The following is a 22,468-nucleotide window of genomic DNA, read 5'->3' on the forward strand; positions in this document are numbered from 1 at the left end:
AAATACGTTTTTTCATGATCGCGTTTGACAAAAATGATATATGCAATCGATAGGAAATACTTCAGAGATTATGAATCCGAAAAATTTTTGAAATCGGTTGAGATTCATGGGTGCTAGAGGCGCCCAAAGTTGAGACATTTTTAGTGAAAAGGAAAAAATGATAATTTAAAAAAAAAATCGCAACTTTAAAACTGAATATTGGGCGATTTCAACAATCGATCTTGGTTTTATCTGAAAAGTATGTTCTTTATTAATAGCATGTTTCATAAATTTTAATAATTACTTAAATAGTTATTGAACTAGAAGCGTTTAAAAAATGTACTAAATATTGGCATTTTTTGAACTTTGATGGAATAAAACTAGCAAGACTCAACGAGTATCAATACCGGACTGCATACACTAGGTAGGTGAAATATTTACCTATCAGATGTATATAGTCCCAATATGCGGAGACCTGCGACAGCGATGCGTAAGCCATAAAACTAAGGCAACCTCGCCTAAAAAATGCGCTGCAGGTATAAGGAAGAAGAAGAGCGCATGCGTATTGGCCTGTAGCTTCTTTGATAACATTGCGTAATGCTGTTTTGCAAATACTACCTTACGTATATGCCTTTCTACAATGATAAATTGCTAATTATCTGCTTTGGAAAAAATGACAAGACTTATTATTGACAAGACTTGTTATTTAAGTTGATGAAAAGTTTGTCCTATTTGTGGGTTGGTCGTTTTTATTTCCGTTTACCTAATTGGATGTAAATATTAAGTTGTTTACCTAATTAATACAAAAAGGATAATACCGAAACACGAATGATGGAAATACTTCAAGGAGATTTTTTGAAAATGATGAAGTGACATCTTTTATAACAGGTGTTAGTCAAGAGATCATTAAAAGGTTGGCTGTTATCTTGAATGTTATAAATTGCAAGGAAATGGTAAATGGTGAAAAATTTGCCGAATGTACTTCAAAGACTGCTCATCTTTTGACTGAATTGTATCCGCAAAAAAAACTTACCCCAACGGTACATAGGATTTTGGCTCACGGAAAGGATTTAATAGAATATCAGTGTTTACCACTTGGAGAGCTATCCGAAGAAGCACAGGAATGTAAAAACAAGGACTACAAAAGGTTCAGATACACTAATACATTAAAAACTTCTCGCGTTAGACAAAATAAAGACCTTTTTAACATGCTAGCAGCCTCTTCGGACCCACTTATTGCATCACTGAGACACGTGCGATCACGAAAGGATTTGGAAAATAGCAACTATAGTCCCGAAATGTTGAGTTTATTAGATACTGATGTAAATATTGAAAATTATTTTGAAGAAAATCAGAAATCAAAAATTTAAAAAAAATTTGTTTTTCTTTTTGTAATTATGTTAAAAAATCAAATTAAAACATTAAAAAATGTTACATAGTCGTCTAAAACAATGAAAAATTCCATTTGTGATTGAAAAAAATCGGGTTTCGATCCATTTTTAAAGGAAAAACATGCTTGGAAATATTTTCTAACTTTGACCTTGAATATTACAGCACCACGAACACCAAGCACTTTTGACAAACATTCATTTTGAAGTTTAAGGTATTCTTTATCATATGCTTTTTAAATTTTTGAAATCGATTTATTGGTTTAAACGCTATGATTGTTGCAATGCTAAATGCCAGAAGGCCCCACTGTGCAGCGCTAGAAGATTCGTTGCATTTTGAAATTATTATAGACGTTTTATAAAAAACTTCGCCGAATATTCACGGCACATAACGAGATCATGTAACAAGAATGTCCCATTTGAATGGACAACAGAGTGTGAAAAAGCATTCCAGTATCTAATAAAGAAACTTGTTGAACCAACTTTATTACACTACCCAGATTTTAGCAAAGAATTTTGCATAATTTAATTTTGCAATTTTTAAGAGTAGCGCTACTCAAATAAATAATGAGAAAGAAAAAAAGCTAAATTGTCTATATTACATAAATAAAACAATTGCAAAAATAAAGAGACAATATTATTGGAAAAACATGACTAAATATGTAAAAAAGTGCATTAATAAATGTCCAAAATGCCTGACGTCAAAAACGACAAAACAATAAAGATCACTCAGATTACTGTTTGATCTGCCCAGTTGCAGATGGTACAAAACTCCAATGCTCAATAGCATGTGGAGTGGAGTAAGGAAAAATAAGTCTTCTCCTCTTCGAATTCCAGAAAGAAGTAATTTTTATATTTCGTTTTCATGAGTTAGAAGCACTTCATGAGCCAAGTAACAAAACATAGAACATGTTAATGTAAATACAGTGGTACAAATTCCAATAATCTTAAACAAATAATATAAGAAATTTTAATATATACAAATCTAAGTTAACGATGACGTCTCCTCCAACATACTCCCCCATTGAAGGATGAAGTATGACTCCTTCACTTTACATAAACGTCATCTCTCAAAGGCAATGGAGCAAGTTTGCAGATTGGGCAGCGAATAATTCCTTTCTTGGTGCGAGCATCGGCTACTCTGACCCTTCCATCTGCACCAAGTATGGCTTCGACCACACGACCAGTAATCCAGCATTGCGGTGGAAGATTGTCTTCATGGATGAGAACTAATTGATCCCTTGCTATGTTGTTTTCAGGATGCAACCACTTAGAGCGTTCATGTAATTGATGTACATAGTCGCGTTTCCAGAGTTCCCAGAAGCGTTGCTTGAGATAGGTCACGCTTTGCCAACGAGATAGATAAGAAAGTTTTGAGTCATTTACTACCGGTTCAGGGATCGCTTGCAGTGAACATCCGATCAATAAGTGTGCTGGCGTCAAAGCCTCCCCGTCATTGGGATCATCGCTGTGAATGGATATTGGACGGGAATTCAATATCGCCTCCACTTCAATTGCAATCGATTGAAGCTCTTCATACGTCAAATGAGAAGAGTGCATTGAGTTATGAACAGAATTGCCGTTTGAAGCCTTCAAGTTGCGAACATGCTCCGACAAAGTTGGTGGCATTGTCAAAATAGATCCTTTTGGGTGTGCCATGTCGTCCGATGAATCGCTTCAAACAGATAATAAAATTATTAGCAGTTAGGTCTAAGATTAGTTCTGTATGAATAACTTTTGAAGAAAAGCAAACAAATATGGCCAAATATGTTTTGTAAGGAACCTAGCTTCGAATGCGGTGCGAAGTAAGAAATGGTCCACATAGATCCAATCCGCATATCAGAAACGGGCGTTCGGCCAGGAGACGGTCAGCTGGGAGGTTACACATGATTTGTCGCATTAATACTGGTTGGTAATGATAGCAATGTGTGCAACTTCTAACAACCTTTCGGACGAATTCGCGAGCATTTACAATCCATACTGTTAGGCGCAGAATCGCAATCAGAACCTTAGCTCCCGCGTGAAGGTTTCGCAAGTGAAGATCTTCAATATATTTATAAGTAAAATGATGAGTCTTTGGAAGCAATAACGGCATTTTAGCGTCCAATGGTATGTCAGCCATTGAAAGACGGCCTCCAACACGTATAAGTCGAATATTTTGAGAACCTATCTGTTCATTTGAGATAAATGGATTTAATTTTTTAAGCTCCGGCTTCAGACTTCATCCTGCTTGTAAGTCCTTTAGTTCTTTCGTAAACACATCTCTCTTAATGAAAGAGATTATATGATTAAAAGCCAATTTAAATTCTTCTACTGAAATGCTTTTTGTAGCATTAACCGTATTGTTGCGGTTAGTAGGAACTCGGTTGAAAACTCGTAAAACGTATGCTAAGACTCTCACAATCACACGAAACGATGATAGTCTACTAATGATCTGCTCAACTATGCTCTTTTCTTTATAACTACTACTACATTTCAACACAAGGGTGTTTCGCAATTCTAATTCTTTGGGCTCGAAATCTGTCTTTCTTTCAGATTTCGGCCAATGTAATGCATTAAGTGTTAAGAACTTTGGACCATGAAACCAAATTGTCGGCATCAAATTGCGCGCTGCACAGTCACGTGAAACAATGTCGGCTGGATTATCCTTTCCAGGCACGTGACTCCAAATAATATCCTGCGATTGAGTTTGTATGGTTGATACGCGATTGGCAATAAAGCATTTTAGAGTTGATGGGTGCATTTTAATCCAATGAAGAACGACAGTTGATTTTAGTCCATGTTTGGCAGAGTAAAACGGAAGCACAAAACGAGGTATGCTTTGTGATTGTGTGGGCGCAACTCTCGATCAGGAAATGATCAATGAAGTTAAATACCATGCCAAGATTAGATAATTCAGCTTCAAGTTGTTGCCATCTAGCCCGTAAGATCTCTGGCAACGGGTCGTCCCAGTCCAAGCGCTCGATCTAGAAGTCTTGGATCAAGATTTTGGAGCTAATAATCCTAGCAGATCATAGAGCCTGGCCATAATCGATACTATTTTTCGCTTTGTTGGTATTGCAGTTAATGGAAGATCAAATCGAAATAATATAAGATCTTCAGTTGGCAGCCACGACATGCCAAGAACCTTGGTGACATCACTATTGTCAATATTGAGATTATATTCATAATCTGTTGGTGCCCCACTAAAATTCCATTTTGTCAATTCTAAACCTGCCTTGGAGAGCAATTTGGTAACTTCATTCGCCTTAGCATTGAGTTCGTCGATTGAGTCAGCTACATAAAGTAGATCGTCGACGTACATATCCTCAGCTAATACAGCAGATCCACTTGGAAACAACTCCTTATACGTCTCTGATAAAAACTTAAAGGACCTGATTGCGAGAAATGAAGCGCACAACATCCCTTAGGAAACAGTATTCAATTGAAATAATCGAGATAGGTTCTTGCTGTGACTTTCTCCACAAGTTTTGTTGGAAACTTCTATCCTCAGGTGCGACGAGAAATTGTCTGTACATTTTTGTTATGTCAGTGGTAATGGCATGGCGATACAAACGAAACGAGAGTAATGGAGAGTTAGGATTAGATCTTGTTGAATAGTAGGACCAACCATGCGAATATCATTTAATGATATATTTGATGATGATTTAGACGAAGCGTCAAATACGCGAAGTTTAGTTGATGAGCTCTGCGGTCTAAGGACACTATGGTGAGGAATAATGTAATGATTTCCCGATTTCAAATTGTCCAACGAAGCTACCTCCATGTGATTCAACTTAAGATATTCATCTAAAAAATCGATGTACATTTCCTTTAATTGGTGTTGAGATGCAAGCCGTCTTTCGAGTTGAAGAAAAGGTCTTTTTGCATAGGACAACGAGTCTCCAAGTTGTTCAGGCGATTCCTTGAAAGGCAACCGAACCTGTATGCGCCCTGAATCCAGGAATTGTGTGTGCACTTGAAAGTGAGTTTCACATGCTTGTTCTTCTGAGGTTAACGAAATATCTATATTTTGAATTCCATGTATTTCATCCATTTTCCAAAACCTTTCTAATAATATGTTATATAATAATATAATATGTTGCTGTTGCGTTAAATTACAAGTGTAGTGTTGAGTTGATTGAGGTTCAGCAATCTTACCCCCGACGATCCATCCTAATGCAGTTTCCACTAGATGAGGAAGACCAATTCCTAAACTAATTTTACCAGTCTAAATTAAATCAGGTAAATCAAAAAATTCCTTAACGCTAAGCAATAAATCTACCTTTCCGGGCTTATAAAAGAATGGGTCGGCTAACTCAATTTCTTTGGGAATGGCCCAATTTGACACATCTAGTCTCTTTTCAGGCTGAAGCTGTGTATCCACACTCAAATTTGTATGACAAACGGGCTGTGTTTGAAGCAAATTTTGAACGTGGATAGTGTTGTTTGCAGTAATTTTCGTGTTTGAAGTGCGCGTTTGACGAAAATAGAACAGGTTTTATCTTCGACGTGTTTGACGAAACTGCTTTGTTTGTCGCATAAATTTGAGTGTGGATACACAGCTTGAGGTAGAGATATAGATTTAGTCACGATAAACTCCATATTCCATTCATCTGGAGATATTCTTGAACGAATTTTGGTAGATACGGTATGTTTCATATGTGTACGTATTTCACCGATTCCAGCAATCTCATAATGATCGTAACGAAACGGAAGCTGAAGCCTTTTGGTTAATTCTTCAGTTATAAAGGTAAGCTCAGAGCACGAATCAAGTAATGCTCTCGCGAGCTGAAACCCACCAAGTTTGTCTTGAATAGAAACTATTGCTGTTGGAAGTAATCCCCGCCGAGCGTGGCAAGTCAACATTGATGTTGCAAATGTTTTACTTTCGTCATGTGTATTATGAATGATTTGTTGCGATTGATGATGAATAGAAGGTCCATCTGCTTAATAATTTCCCTGAACGTTTGAATCCTTTTGCATGTTTGTGTGATGTAAACCTGCACAATGTCGACATCTATTCAATGAAGGACACTTTGAGGCTGGATGACCCTTTTTGAGGCAATTCAAACAAAGTGACGCTGTTTTAACAATCTTAAATCGCTCAATAAAAGGTAGCGAAATCAAAACTGGACAGGTCTATGCTCAGATGACTGACATTGACTGCATCTACTTTGGGCTGGAACGAATACTTTTGAAGTACTATGAATTTTGTCTCTGGCGGGTCTTTCCTCTTGTCGGTTTCGCAGATACCCTTCCAAATACTGACAGTGTCTACTGAAATTTTGGTGGGGGGGTTTATGAGATATCACTTACATAATGTGTAATATATAGGGTGTTGTATATTGAAATGCTGTATAGAATATAAAAATTTAATTTTATAGAGTGTATATGTGGGGTTTTATTTACGATATAAAAAATATGACGTATGCGTTGTTGTGCTTCACCTTCTTAATCTGGTAGGGTCCAAAATATTTCGGTTTTAATTTGAGACCACTCCCAAATTGCGTCCTTTTAATTGCGACCAGGTCGCCAACATCATAAGATCGAGCTTGCTTACGACGTAGGTTGTAGTACTTCTTGTTTTCGTCTTGGATCTTGGAGATGTGTGCCTTCGCCTTGGCACGGAGCTCGCTTCTTTCGTCTGTAAATATTGCCTTCGTTTCTTGGTTGATAAGATCTCTCAGTTTATGGTCATCGTTGGTCCTCATCTTTACGCCAGTTAGTAACTCAAATGGAGAAGTGTCAATACCTCTGGTGTACGTCGAATTGATAGCCTGCTGAACTTTGCTTAATTGTCGATACCGCTTCGCCGGATCATCAATATACTTATGGTCTTTGTGAATCGACTCGAGAGGACCTTCGTGCTTGCCAACTTCAAGGCTACTGATAATACAGGGAATACAGCTTTCAATAAAAGAATCTTTGTAAATCAGCTCTTTCGTCTGTTTTGCCCAGAAATGTCCTTTGTTATGGGCCTGACCAATAATCTGCTTCTTTATTGCGTTGGGGACAACAACCAGCTCATCGTCATGCTTCTTTACAAGTAACACCGGACATGTGTACTCGGACGTTGATTCTTCAATTATGCCTTCAGCCAACCACTCTTCGACTTTCACGTTCACGCACTCTGCCATTTCTTCATTCGTCGTCTTATTTGCTACCAGTTGACAATTAGATATCAAATCGTCTTTATCAAGTTCATCTATATTATTTGCGACATCAATTTTTAGAATGTTTATTTTATCACTTTCATTTTCGAACTTTTCTACTCTTAGACCATTTCGACTAAATATAATGTCAGCTTGCAAACATAACTCCTCGCCTATGAGGAGTTAATCGGAACTCCAAGAGAATCTAGCACGAACGATTGACAGTATCTTATTTGATTTACCGCCGCCAAATCCAATTAGGAAACCGTCAAAGCTACTCAACTCTTGCATTTTCAAACGTTTATACAAATCTTCGCGAATGACACAAAATTTACTTCCTGTGTCGAACAATGCCTTACACTCAATATTGTCAATTTCGATCACTTTACGCGTTATTTCTGTTTTCGACTTTAAACTTCTTATGTTTGGTTTGAATTGACTGTTCATCTCTTCCTTTTTACAATCTTTAGCTATTTGACCAAATCCATTACATTTGTAGCACTTTCTACCTTTCTCTTTATCATCACAATTCTTCGAGTAATGTCCTTTATTTCCACAATTGTAACACACTACATCGTTTTTAACATCTTTATTATTTCTTTTCATAATCGTTTCGTCTTTCACTTTTGCACTGTTCTCGTCGTTTTTGTATTTACCATTGTCTTTCTTACTTTCTTTTTCACTCATTGTTTTATACTGCTTTAATTTCTCTTCAAACTCATTTAAATTTTTCGCTCCATATAAAATCGACTTATTCTCACTTTTTTCATCAATGCCGTCAATCAGATATTCTATTAATGATTCGTCTTTTATTTGTCCACGTGAAGCTACATCTTTCATTCTGTAAAAGTACTCAAAAACGCACTTATTGTTTTTACGCTTCATTTTCATCAGTTGCTCATGTATGTCTTTACTACTCACGCACGATTGGAATTCACTTAAAAGCAGGGACCGTAATCATTATAAGTTATATTAAAAAACTTATTTGATAATCATTACATTTCGATTTTTTTCAATTTTCTTCAAAAAAGATCATTAATATTGAGTAATTTAATAAGAATTATCCATAAAAATCTTTTTTGATCAAAAAAAATAAAAATCAAAAATAATGATTAAAAATGATTTTTATTTTTTTTGCTCAAAATAAAACTCACTTTTGAAAAACGGCTTCCATGTTAAATATTTTCAAAATATTTTTGCACATCCTTAAAAAGGACCTCAAGGACAACCACTCCATAATTTTTTTTTTTTTTGCATTAGTATTAATACCAATTTTATCATTGTTTTCATTTTTCATACATTTGTCAAAAGCTAATGCTGATGATTTTTATTTTTTTCGCTCAAAATAAAACTCACTTTTGAAAAACGGCTTCCATGTTAAATATTTTCAAAATATTTTTGCACATCCTTAAAAAGGACCTCAAGGACTACCACTCCATAAATTTTTTTTTTTTTTTGCATTAGTATTAATACCAATTTTATCATTGTTTTCATTTTTCATACATTTGTCAAAAGCTAATGCTGATGATTTTTATTTTTTTCGCTCAAAATAAAACTCACTTTTGAAAAACGGCTTCCATGTTAAATATTTTCAAAATATTTTTGCACATCCTTAAAAAGGACCTCAAGGACTACCACTCCATAAAAATTTTTTTTTTTCAATAAGGTATTCAGTAACAAAGCTGGGCAATAAATAGTACAGTTGCTTAGCTAAGCTTAGCGGCGTAGGCCCAATGCAATATCGACGCGTGTTAATGCTTTTGACAAATGTATGAAAAATGAAAACAATGATAAAATTGGTATTAATACTTAAAAAAAAAAAAAAAAATTTATGGAGTGGTTGTCCTTCAGGTCCTTTTTAAGGATGTGCAAAAATATTTTGAAAATATTTAACATGGAAGCCGTTTTTCAAAAGTGAGTTTTATTTTGAGCAAAAAAAATAAAAATCATTTTTAATCATTATTTTTGATTTTTTTATTTTTTTGATCAAAAAAGATTTTTATGGATAATTCTTATTAAATTACTCAAAATTAATGATCTTTTTTGAAGAAAATTGAAAAAATTGAATTTTTAAAAATCTTTCCAAAAATGCATAGATGGTATCGAATGAAATATTTTGGTGTAATCTATTCTTTTCTAAGTCCTCTATAAGTAAATGATTTTTTCATTTAAAGAAAAAAAATAATCATTATTTACGGTCCCTGCTTAAAAGTGCTTTTTCGAGAGAGTTCCACGAATTTATTCCTCTCTCACTCAAGACAAACAGTTTCGCGATGCCTTTTAACGCCTTCTTCGCGAACAGAAACTTTTGGAAATCGTTCCAACACATCAACGTTGCTTGCTCATTGAATTCGTTAATCCAAACTTCTTCTGTTCTCTTCCACGTCGCGAAAACTAATGGCAAAACGCGGCGTCATTATTCTATCTCTCTCTTCGTTTATTCTTCTGTACTCATCGTTGTCGTTCTCGCTTGCTCTCTCGTGCGGCCTGTTCCTCCAATTTTTCTCTGTTGCTACGTTCCTCTCTGTAGCTAATGATTCATGATTTGTCTCGTCGTTTATTTCATCATCTACTTCGTCGTCTGATTCGTCTTCTTCTTGTCATGCCAACAAATTGTTCAGCTTCAAATTCATGAAAATATGCAATGCTAGGTCGTCGACACTGTACTTGATTTCCAATACATTGCAAATCGAAACAAGATCACCGTTCGTCAAATTTCGTCGTACATATTCCGCCTTTGCTTCGTACTTTGCGTTTGTTTCATCGAAATCGAAAACAGAAAATTCTCGAATTCTTTTGCGGTTATTTCTATCTCCCTCGCTCTCATAGATAAATTTATGTAATGCTCTGATATTGTCTGCTTTACCCGTTTTCAGAGTATCACTTATTAAATCATTTAAACACGACATAGTTAATTTTTTAATTTCACCACTAGCAGAGCAGGACCGACTTAATACGACACGATTGTTCGAGAAATAAAATCACTTTTTTTTTCACTCTTCTCCCGCACAAACGCACAAAAAATGTATGTGGGGTAGTCTCTTGTATCCCGCACTCTGGGGAAACTCTTTTGTAACCACTTTAACTTGAATCTATCCCGGATGAGCACCCAAAATATGTGGAGTTTTATTTACGATATAATTATAGTCTAGGAGGTTTGCATGATAATACGACTTCATAGAGATTACACTATGCTAATTGATAATCGACGTTTGGCTCGGCTCGACTTTGGCGTCCGTCTATGACGCTTCGACTTTCTACGCCCGACTTTGGCGATCGACTTTTTAGTGTATGACTTTGAAACACGACTTATAGCACCCGTCTATGGTACTCGACTTATAGTACCCGTCTATGGTACTCGACTTGACCTTACATCCGACTATGACGCAAGACCTAAAAACACGTCCGTCTTGTTCGACGCGCAAAAACCAACTCTCTCGTCGTCATCTCTCATTCGTTCGTCATCCCTCTTGATCGTCTCTTCTTACACGCTCACGTTCTCTCTTTGATCGTCGTCTCGTCTCTCGTCTTCGTGTACAGTGGGATTGATGCACATCGCAAATCCACATCCTACATATATATGACCATCTCAAAATAAAATTTGACGTACGATTTTCCATTGTAGTTTTTTCCTAATTAAATTATGGATAAAACATTTTTAATAAGAAACTAAGCAATATTTACATGTAAATAACTGTTTGTGGAAAAAACAGTTGAAATCATATTGTATTGAATAAGTATTAATCAATTTATTGATAATTCTGGAGCATAAAAAAACTGTTGAAAAACATAAATGTACGAAATCACAAATCGATTTTCCTCTGTTTTTGAGCGAATCTGTCGATAACTTCTTCCACCGTGATATCAATATCTCTGTTAATACTCATTAGAGCAAGTCCGTTCAGCCTATCTTCTCCAGGTGAATTTCTTATCCAATTTTTTAAACGCCTCAAAGTTGAAAAGCTCCGTTCGCTGCTAGCAATGGTCACAGCTAACGTTGCTCCTATCTTCAAAAATTTTGAAACCTTGGGAAAAAGTCCTTCGTTGCAAAGATTTAATGCGTCGATGAATGTCTTCGGATGAGTTTCTGCCCCAATCCAACGTTGTCTCCACAATAGGACTTCATTAATTACCATGGAAACAGCTGCCTCAGTAGCTGTTGGCCATTGATCCATTATTACTTTGACAGTTTCAGAAACTTCCATTTTTAACTCCTGTTTTAACCAATTTTTCAAGGAGGATATTTTCAATAATTGACAATTTCTTTTTGTGTTTGACGAATCTGTCAGATGAGGAAGATATGAAGTGATCGAGGAATGGTATGAATATTGGCGATAATATTCTTCTGCCGAGCTGTTATGGTAATTTTGTCGGTGTCGACAATAATATATGTACTGTAATATTTTTACATATGAGAAAAGAATCTTACTCTCATTGTGGGAGTCACGTGTTGATGTAATACATTCATTTTTGTCTACATCTGTCATGCAACTTGTGGAAGTTTTTTGGCTCTCATTTTCCACACTTGTTTCATTAATGGAATCGGAAAGTCTCGGCCGCTTTATTAACCACTTGCCCATTTTAAGTTAACACACTATAACTTAGATATTAAAAATAACTATTCAATGCTTTCAACAATGGAAAATCTACGGCTCAAAAAGTTTTGAGTTCTCGTTTACGAATATACATCTATAAAGAGGCTCACACTAATCAGCGATCGAGGTGGCATCACACGCGACGTGTGGTGAAGAGAAAAAGTCGGATAGTTGTCAACAGAGTCCAGAGTCAACAGAGTACGACAGAGTTATAGGTTAGATTCTGCCCAAACTCAGACCTATGATGAGACAGATTTTTATATTCTCTATGGAAACTTATTTTCGAATGTTCCATAGCTTAAATCAGATTTCCCTTTCCAGTGGCGCCAGATGTGCGTGCAACAGAAGCTGAAACACATGCATTCGCAATAATCACGTTTTGTGTGCTTCTATGTATTTTCTGATTTGTCGAAAACCGCGAACTTTCGAAATTTTGAATATAAAAGATAATTTTATCATAAAAACAAAAATGAAAGTGTTTAAATGATACTATGTGTTAATCGAGCATTCTAGCAATTAAGTTGGTTTAATGGCTGCATCAATTTTATAAAAAATGAACCAATTTTCGGGGGGGTTTTCCTTTTTACTTGCGCCAATGTGCCGTAATATGATTGCCTTTGTTTCGATAAAAAGATTTTCTATCCCTGCTTGATTCCCGTCTGCTGGATCTAGCTTTTCAAAATTGGTTGGAACTTGTAATGCCTGTTTAAAATACGACTCAACAGTTTGAGACTGACAATCAGATATAATAGGGTCATTTTCAAGATCGATTCTAGCTCTTAAACTTTGAATATTAGATTGCAGTTGATTCCGTTGTTGTCTAACAGGTAGAAGCTGCGTTTCATTTGGTGGAGACATTTTGGGCCCTTAACGAAAGAAATGTAGCAAGTTAGAAATGAATTAAACGTGAGCTAAACGAGTTCTAGTTGAAAAAAAAAACACTCAAATGCATTAAGTTTCACCCAAAGGCTAATAAGTGAGCTTTAATATGCTGATCGTTTCTCTATATGACAGTTTGAGTACTTACTCCGCTGTGCTTAATACTTAGCACGTGTTAAAGCTTACGAGTGTTTTACATGTGAGTGTAAACAATATGAAAGCTTTAATTTCGCTAATGAGTGCCAATTGAGTCAAAATTTGAGTGGAAATTAATAATGTAAATTTACACAAAGTTGACTTAGGTTATGATAGGGCTCCAATGTAAATGTCCCACGATGATATGTCTTGCAAAGGCCAATGATGAAGAAGTCCGATGACGACTATCCAAGATGATTATGTAATGATGCAAAAGTCCAATGACGGATGTCCAAGATGATGATGTAAGATGAAAAGTCCAACGATGACTGTCCAAGATGATCTAGCGACGAATGCAATATAATGAACGAATAAACGACTTCATATAGTTTTTAAGTTTTTATGTTGGGACTTGCGAAATGCAAGGTTCTGTCACGGTCGCCAATGTTTGATCTGCCCAGTTGCAGATGGTACAAAACTCCAATGCCCAATAGCATGTGGAGTGGAGTAAGGAAAAATAAGTCTTCTCCTCTTCGAATTCCAGAAAGAAGTAATTTTTATATTTCGTTTTCATGAGTTAGAAGCACTTCATGAGCCAAGTAACAAAACATAGAACATGTTAATGTAGAAACAGTGGTAGAAATTCCAATAAACTTAAACAAATAATATAAGAAATTTTAATATATACAAATCTAAGTTAACGATGACGTCTCCTCCAACAATGACAATAACCGAAACTCTACAATATGCTTTTGACAGAGTGATAGTAGACACAATTGCTTTATTACCACGTTCGAAAAATGGGAATGAATACGCAATCACTTTAATATGTGACCTGACAATGTATTTAGTATCAATTCATGTTGCAAACAAAAGTGCAACAACTGTAGCAAATGCCTTATTCGAATCTTTCATTCTAAAGTACGGTCCAATAAAGACGTTCATTACAGACATGGGAACAGAGTATAAAAATTCCACTATAACTGACTTATAATAATAAAACATCTACAGCACAAGACCACCAGACATTAGGTACCGTTGAAAGAAGTCATAGGACCTTCAACGAGTACATTCGTTCATATATTTCAGCAGATAAAACTGATTAGGACATATGGTTACAGTATTTCGTGTATTGTTTTAACACAACACCATCAGTAACACAAAATTATTGTCCATATGAACTAGTATTTGGTAGACAAAGTAACCTACCAATAGAATTTAATAGCGTTAATGCTATAGATCCAATATATAATATAGAAGACTAATCTAAGGAAGTTAAGCAAAAAGAAGTAAATGATAAAAAAGTATCAGATTTCAAAATAGAAATAGGAGACAAGGATTTCATAAAAAACGAAACTGGTCATAAACTTGATTCAGTGTATTTAGGTCCATTCGAGGTTATAGAAATAGGTAAAAATAACAATATAAAAATTAGAAACGATAAAAGTAGGATACAAACAGTAGGTACATAAGGATAGATTAAAAAATAATGAAGTAAGTAAGTATTCTCGCCGACTTAGGTGTACCCTACATCAGTAAAGCTGTGTATGTGTGTTGTGTTTGAAGCCAATTTTGAACAGGGATAGTGTTGTTTGCAGTAATTTTTGTGTTTCAAGTGCGCATTTAACGAAAATAGAACCGGTTTTATCTTCGACATGTTACACGAAACTGCTTTGTTTGTCATACAAATTTGAGTGTGGATACACAGCTTAAAGCAAATGTTTCAATTTAATTAAACAAATGCATTTTCACAAGCTTTTTACAAGCATATATTAGTATCTCGCTCACTCAAGCATACGAGCACCCCAGACAACGGCTAACTCCGGCCTTATGGAAAAACGTTTAAATGCATAACTCGTATATGTATTTGTTGTCCGATTTTTATATAATTTGGTATTTTGCTGGATATTAGTTTCAAATTTAAGTGTGCCACATTTGATTGCATAAGGTAGAAAAATACGGAAGATAATCGAGTTTTGTCAAATTACCGACGCCAAAATTTTTATATTTTGAAATTTCTTTCCCTGCAACTTCATTCATCAATACACAAACAAAACATTACAATTTTTTCTTCTTCGTCCATCATTTCCTAAGCAAAGCAACGCACGCATACACATGCAGTTTATGTAGCGTTACGTCTGTGTGTGTATGCATGTGCTGTTGATGAAGTATGACGTAGTAGGCAGCAAGCAGCGCTGCCGTCAGCGATTGAATTGATTTATATTGACTGTAGCTTCTGTTCTACTTATCCGATCAGATTGAAATTTAGGAATCAGAGTTTTTATATCCAATACTATCATCGTAGTTTATATAGTGCTATATCGTAGTGTATATAATTTCATGGGGATACTCCAATTTTTATGAAAATGTTTCTTCTAGAGCTATATGATATAGTGGTCCGATCCTGATAATTTGCATACTTTATCTCACCCGGGTAGGAAAAAACCCCTACGAAATTTCATCGCGATAGCTCCTAAGATGACTGAGTAAAACGCATACGCACCGACGGACGGACGGACAGACGGACATGGCTATATCGACTCAGCTTCTCATGCTGATCAAGAATATATATACTTTATGGGGTCAGAAACGTCTCCGTCTGTGCGTTACAAACATCTGACCAATTTTATAATACCCTCAGCAAAGGTATAAAAAACGAAACAAAAACGAATAGATAAATAATGTAAAGATTATTGCCTAATACTGTAAATGAATTATAAAAGTACCTATTATTAGTACAGAAATGATAATGAATTTGTTTATTTAAATTAAGAAAAGAAATGATGTTAAATTTTAGTCTGAATAAGAAGATTGATGTAATAAATGGCTATTCGAATAGCATTTCATAATATAAGTCCATAAACGGTCTGGGTTACACGAGGACTCGTAAAGGTCAGTATGGCCGCGTTGATTAAGTGACTAATAAGTCAAAGCCTACTAGTTAGTTGATAGGTGTGTCAATTGTTGCCCTGGCTTTAGCTTTGCAGCGGCCTAGCAACATATTGGGAAACAAGTGTTGAGATCTGTCTTCAGGTCAGGTCCTATATAAAGAAAGCCCTCGGGCTAGAGAGCTCAGATAATAAACCCTATGAACTTACCGTATAGCTATACAAAAGAATTTAAAAGTAAAAGTGATACGAAATAAGTAAAAGTGAAAAGTATTAAAATATAGATATGAGTGAACTACATAGTGCTACTGAAAAGGACCCCTCGAAATATATATATTTATCATTTTTTTTTCATTCCTAATATTATACCTATACCCTCTTCGGGGTATTGTCTATCTTGCGTATGTCTTTACAGGCCATACTCTAGACATGAAGAGCTATTGGGATAAAACTTGATATTTGAGCTACTTATAGCCCGGAGCAGATAAAGTATAAAAATTGTCAGGATCGGACAACTATAACATATAGTTCTAGAAGAAACATAGACGAAGTAATTGGAGTATCTCTATGAAATTTACTAATGTGATAGTTTTGGATTTAAAATATCAGATCCCTAAATTTCAATCAGATCGGATAAACAGAACACATGGGAAAGAAGAAGAAGATGGAAATTATATTTGGAAGGGTTTGGAACAAGTAAAAATATTATGGCCAAGGACTGCAAGGGTATATAAACTTCGGCAGCATATACATATTTCAGATTTCACCATGTGATTGAGCCAAATTAGCCTTCTGTCTAGGTAGATGCCAAGATAAGTGACATCGTTGGCTTGAGAAACTGGTAGGCTGTTAAGCGTTAGAGCTGGACAGTTTCTTCCGCTAAGCGTAAATAATACAGGTTTGTATTGACGTGGATACGCCAGATTGCTAGCCATTCTTCTACCACCTTAAGATGTTCATAAGGTTCATAGATATACGGAGGATTACTATGTCATTGGCAAGAGTAAACGTTGTAGTTTCCAAACTCGTTGGTAAGTCTGCAATGGACAGCAGGTAGAGCAATGGGCCGAGTACACTGCCTCGCGGTACGAGGAGACAAGCCGCGGTACTGTCTGTATATATAGGTATATCTTTTGCTCCGTCTTAACTTTCATCAACTGGTGACCGGAGCACATATAAAAGTCGAAAAAGGAGTCAGCTTGATTCCTAGGGAGCCTGCGTACATACCACGTCGTTGGAACCCCGGTGCAGCCCTAAATAGTAGGCCCAGTAGCAGGGCCGCCTCTCTTCGCCAAATATTTTCTAGTGTGGGTGAAATTTTTTTGTGCGTCTTGTTGTTGCAGCAACTTCTTCTCATCCAGAATTGTAACAGCACAGCTTATCGTGCCAGTGTTGGTTAGCAAGGAGAGCAAAGTGGAGCCCCTACCTATAATTCAGCAGGCGGCGCCTCCGGGCATACTTTTAAATTGTGCCATTGTGCGAATGAAGGAGGTGCAAGAACTGCTCTGCCTCAGAGTGCTTGCGGGTGATTTTCGCAAAATCCCGCATAACAGCGACAAAAGCACTAAAATGATTAAGTTCATGCAAATTAACTTAAACCACTGCAAACGACGAGGGAGGAAAATATTGATGTAGTCATCGTAAGCGAGCCAAACAGACTCCATAGCAGCAACAACTCGTCCTGCAGCACGCAACGAAAAGCGGCGACCGCTGCAAATTTCTCAAACCCGGGCTTCTGCACATTTTGTAAGGGCTAAGATAGACCGGTTTTGGGTGTACAGCTCCTACATGCAACCTAGCTTGAATCACCTAGAATTCTGCGCAGCGCTGGATGAACTGGCAACTGAGTCGAGAAGCCACAGCCTTTGTATTATAGCAGGTGATTTCAACGCGTGGTCCTTAGAGTTGTGCAGCTTTTCAAACAATGCTAGAGGTTGTGCCTTATGGGAGGCTTTTGACCTACTTGATATTGCCCTGCTAAACAGAGGCAATTAAAATACATTCAGCCGAGCGGGTGTAGGATGGGTTATTGACCTCACATATGTCAGCAGCAGCATTTTTTGGGGCTCTACTTGGAAAAACGGCGAGTTCTACACGGCTAGCGACCATGAGACGATATTTTTCGAGATCAATCTGTCAGCGAGATGCCCATCCGGTGGCATGTAAAACCTACAAGGCGGATACAGTGAATGTTCCCCAATTTGCTACCGGTATCACTGGAATAGAGTTGGCAACGGAGTCAGCTCAGCGTATGGCAAACCAACTGGCTCGAAAGTAAAGCTTACCGAGGCCACCATAGATCGGTATTCTGGTGGAATGACATCATTGCAGAAACACGGCGGGCTTGCTTTAGGGCAAGACGGTGTTAGCAACGGGCGAGAAAAAAGGAATGATGGCAACTAGCCCTCTCTTCACGCAGTTTTCGCCAGAACTTGCAATGTATTAAAACGGGCCATACATTCCAGCAAATGGGAATGCTTTCTTGAGCTGTGCGACTCAGCAGATAAGGACCCCTGGGGTAAGGCTTATAAGATTGTAGTGAAACGACTGTATGCAAATAGAAAAACTGCACCAACAAATCCGGAGCAGCTGCAGGAAATAGTAGAATCACTGTTTCCATCTATAAGTAATGCCCTTACGTGCAAAAGACCGATGCAGACATATTTTGCCGTTGATGAAGTCTCACATGAGAAGATAAAGGCCAGACGGCATATCAAATCGGGCCGTTAAACTGGCAATGACCTTGAATCCAGCGATATTTGCACAGGTCAATTTCTAATGCCTTCGGGAGGGCTGCTCTCCGGACATATGAAAGTTGCAAAAGTTAAGCCTTATAAAACCAGGCAAAAGCTTTTATGAGCCATCAGGATATGCAAGGTCCTGGAATAAATCATATGTGCAAGGCTAGAGTTAGCCATCAGGTTAGGCGGCGGTTTATCACCTAATCAATAAGGCTTTAGAACTGTTCTTGACGCACTGCAAAATTTTGGAGTCCCTGCACATTCATGTCATCATCTGAAGCTACTTCGGCAGGAGGCAGCTGCAGTATGTATCCGATGCTGGAAGCTTGCTGCATTCCATATCAGGATCCGTTCTGGGCCCCATGCTATGAAATATAATGTATGATGGTGTAGGTGTTGTGTTTCAAATCTGTTGAGAAACGAGTGATTTATACGGTTTTTGATTAGGATACCAGTCCTGCCATGAGCTTGTCCGTCTGGATGGGTTGTTGCTTAGGTATATTTTGCCATTTAAAAATTAAATTTTGTTGTTAAATGTGTTTTCGATATTAGCATGACGTTGATTTCACTTGAGTCAAAAACTAGTAGCAGCTCGTTTTAGTTCTGCCGTTAGCTTTAGTAGATGCCGTTAGCATTCCAAAGACATAGACGTAGGGAAGCCATTATTTATTATCGATAAGCTTCTGCATAAGCAGGTTTTGATTTCGCATCAGTTCCTGCATGCAGTTTTGCATGAACGTCATAAAAGTGGTCATGTTTTGGTTAAGTGAGATCACTAGGGCCTCTAAGCCACTTGGAGTTTATTGGCGCCAATTGGCGCTATGGGACGAATTCGGTGGATAGTAAAGGGACGGAGTCTCTTTCGCGGCCTCCGTCTGTCCAGTTTTAAGAACGCTAACGAAGAGTACCCAAGGGCAGGTTCTAGAAGACATGTTAGATGATCTAATAACACAGGGCGACATTTTTGAGGTCATTAAAAAGTGTTTTAAGTTCAATAGGTCTCCATAGTAATTGGGGGGGTGCTGATCACGGCCCTGTACTTAGTTTTTCTCCATCACGTCAGGATTTCGAAAAAAATGCGTTAAAATTATTCAAAATTACCTCATTCGCAGTATATTATTCCATGATATAAGCATAATATTATACTATAAACGTTATTATTTTATCCTATAAAAATATAGGGCTCGATTTAAGTGAAATTTACAAAATATCAAACAGTTATTCATTGTTATAAGGCATAATATCTTACACTTTGGATGTGGTTCTGTAATGAGTAAAATTTGAACCAAAAAGTATGCCATAGGGATTTCAAGAATTGTCTGCTTTTTAATTTTAAAGAATTATGGGAATCTGCTGCGTCTAAAAAATTGTTTATTAGTTAAATGTACAATTAAGAACTAATTTTCTTACATAGAATATTCTAAAATCAGTTAAAAAAGAAGAAAAATGTTTTTTAAACTTTCTGTAGTATACTTCTGGGTGCCTATTTTCCAACCCTAGATCTCCAGATTTCACAAAATCTGGACGTGATGGACAATAACCAAGTATGCAGTCACAATCAGCCTGCCCGAATTAGTTAAGAACACATCTCAAGTTAACGTCAGCAAAAATCATGTCGGCCTGTGTAATGAACCATTGGTCCAGCTGGTCATTTGCGCCCGTTGAAGTGTGATTTAAGGTCCTTAAGACAGGACATTCTCTGTAGTTGGACGTATTCGCGCTCTATCCCTCCGCTGTTACTGCACGATATTTATGTCCTTGGTGTAAATGCCATCTTTCTCATGTTCGCCACAGCCAAGACACACTGACGGAAAATTGCAATTGTTAGACGTGTGGTTGTATTCCTTGCAGTTTCTACACTAATGTGGTTCGGATCTCCTTTCGGGCTCTTCTATAATTATTCTTTTATGCAATAGGAGCTGAAGGTTGTTCTGCATTTGGCTTTGACCACTTTGCATCTAGTTGGAGCCAGATTTTGAAGTGCGACTGTGTGACTTTATTTCTATTGCTGATATTGACAACGGACTTAACTACAAATCCTTACTCGGCCAAAACGTCCGATATTTCAAGTGTTGGTACCGATGAATCAATTTCCTTTTACAACCTGAAGACCATCACTGCTTCTATTTTGGTAGTTATAAAAGTTAAAGTTTCGATCATATTTCAAGTGTTGGTACCGATGAATCAATTGCCTTTTACAACCTGAAGACCATTACTGCTTCTATTTTGGTAGGTATAAAAGTTAAAGTTTCGATCATGCGGAAATTGTCCCCCGTTTCAGTTGGCATTTAATCTCTTTTATGTTTGCCGTATTAAGAGGGGTTACAACAAAGTTATGTGCCCCTACTAGTTCACCTAAGGCATTGTCGTAAATGTCAATAATATTTACCTTCGCATTTTAGTACATTTGTCATACTGAACTTCCAGGAAAAATAAATGAATGTTAAGGAAATCAGAAAACTCAAACATTTCATGTATCCAGCCTTTGGGAAAACCAAATAATTCACTGTAAAAAAAAAGAGAAATTCATTCAGATGATTTATAGCATGCGTTTAAAATACCTTAAAGGTGTTCTTATTCGTAAAGAATCAAATATGAATTTACAATGTTAGAATAACAATTATTATTAATAATAAAAATTATAATAAGTCCTACCTCTAAATAATGCATCTGATTTAATAATTTATCTGATTTATTTGTTAAGCAGATTATTTAAGAACCAAATCAGATGCACTAAACAAATATAAATAACGGAAAAAAAAAACATAAAAGAAACAAAGAAACAAACAGAAACCAGAGGGCCGGGGCTAACTTCGACCGCGTCAAAGTTTGTATACCCTTGCAACTTTTTTGGTGGCTCTTTCCTTACCTATTAGTCATCAATGTGGAAGAACGTTTTATCTAAAAAGGCTTATGTTTGCGAAAGAATGGCCTACAATCATAGGAAATAACGAAAACGGGAGCTATATGATAATTCATCCGATCTTTATCAAATTCGGCACAGTCATTAACATATATATTAAATTAAGAAATGTTTAATTTAAAAGCAATCGCGTTAAAAGTAACGAAGTTATTTACAAAAGTCACTGTTTTCGACCAATCGTTCCAATGGGAGCTATATGATATAGTCACCCGGTCTTGATCAAATTTGGCACAGTAGTTTATAGGCTTAAAAAACTCTCCAATATTAAGTTTCACGATAATAGCGCAGAAAATAACGAAGTTATTGAGAAAAGTCACTGTTCGTGACTTTGGGGTTTGTATGGGAGCTATATGATATAGTGGTCCGATCCGGCTGAATCCGAGATATACAACCCCTGCAGTATATATAAGCCCACGCACAAAATTTCAGCTCTGTAGCTCTTACGGTCTAGGAGAAGTTTGCGTTGATCCAGACGGACGGACGGACGGACATGGCTATTTGAACTCGTCTGCTGATCAAGAATATATATACTTTGTATGGTCGGAGTTGCTTCGTTCTATGCGTTGCACACTTCTGACCAAAATTAATATACCCTTTTTGCAAGGGTATAAAAACAACAGTGGTAAAAGACCAGCTTCAAACCAGCTAAAGGTAAAAATTACCCTTGTTTTCCCCCACCAGTGTACACTGGGCTGAATTGCCAAATAAGTGGCATAAAGTCGAAAATTTTGTGGAAGCAAATAATAATTCTAATTATGTATATTCAAACTAGAGTCCCTAAATAGGAAAAATCTATGATAGCTTTT

At 36.7% G+C, this 22,468-nt stretch overlaps 1 protein-coding gene across 1 annotated transcript in view; it reads right to left on the reverse strand.

Moving 5' to 3' along the window:
* Nucleotides 1-21,250, reverse strand: part of LOC137586136 (calcineurin-binding protein cabin-1-like) — a 1,431,569-nt gene extending 1,410,319 nt beyond the window's left edge. The window contains exon 1 of the mRNA XM_068302145.1: nt 21,129-21,250. The gene's annotated coding sequence lies outside the window, so the exon portion shown is untranslated. The remainder of the gene's footprint in view (nt 1-21,128) is intronic.
* Between the last annotated feature and the right edge of the window lie 1,218 nt (nt 21,251-22,468).

The sequence above is a fragment of the Drosophila tropicalis genome, unplaced genomic scaffold (genome assembly GCF_018151085.1).
Source record: "Drosophila tropicalis isolate 14030-0801.00 unplaced genomic scaffold, ASM1815108v1 contig_905, whole genome shotgun sequence".
NCBI classification, from domain to species: Eukaryota; Metazoa; Arthropoda; class Insecta; order Diptera; family Drosophilidae; genus Drosophila; species Drosophila tropicalis.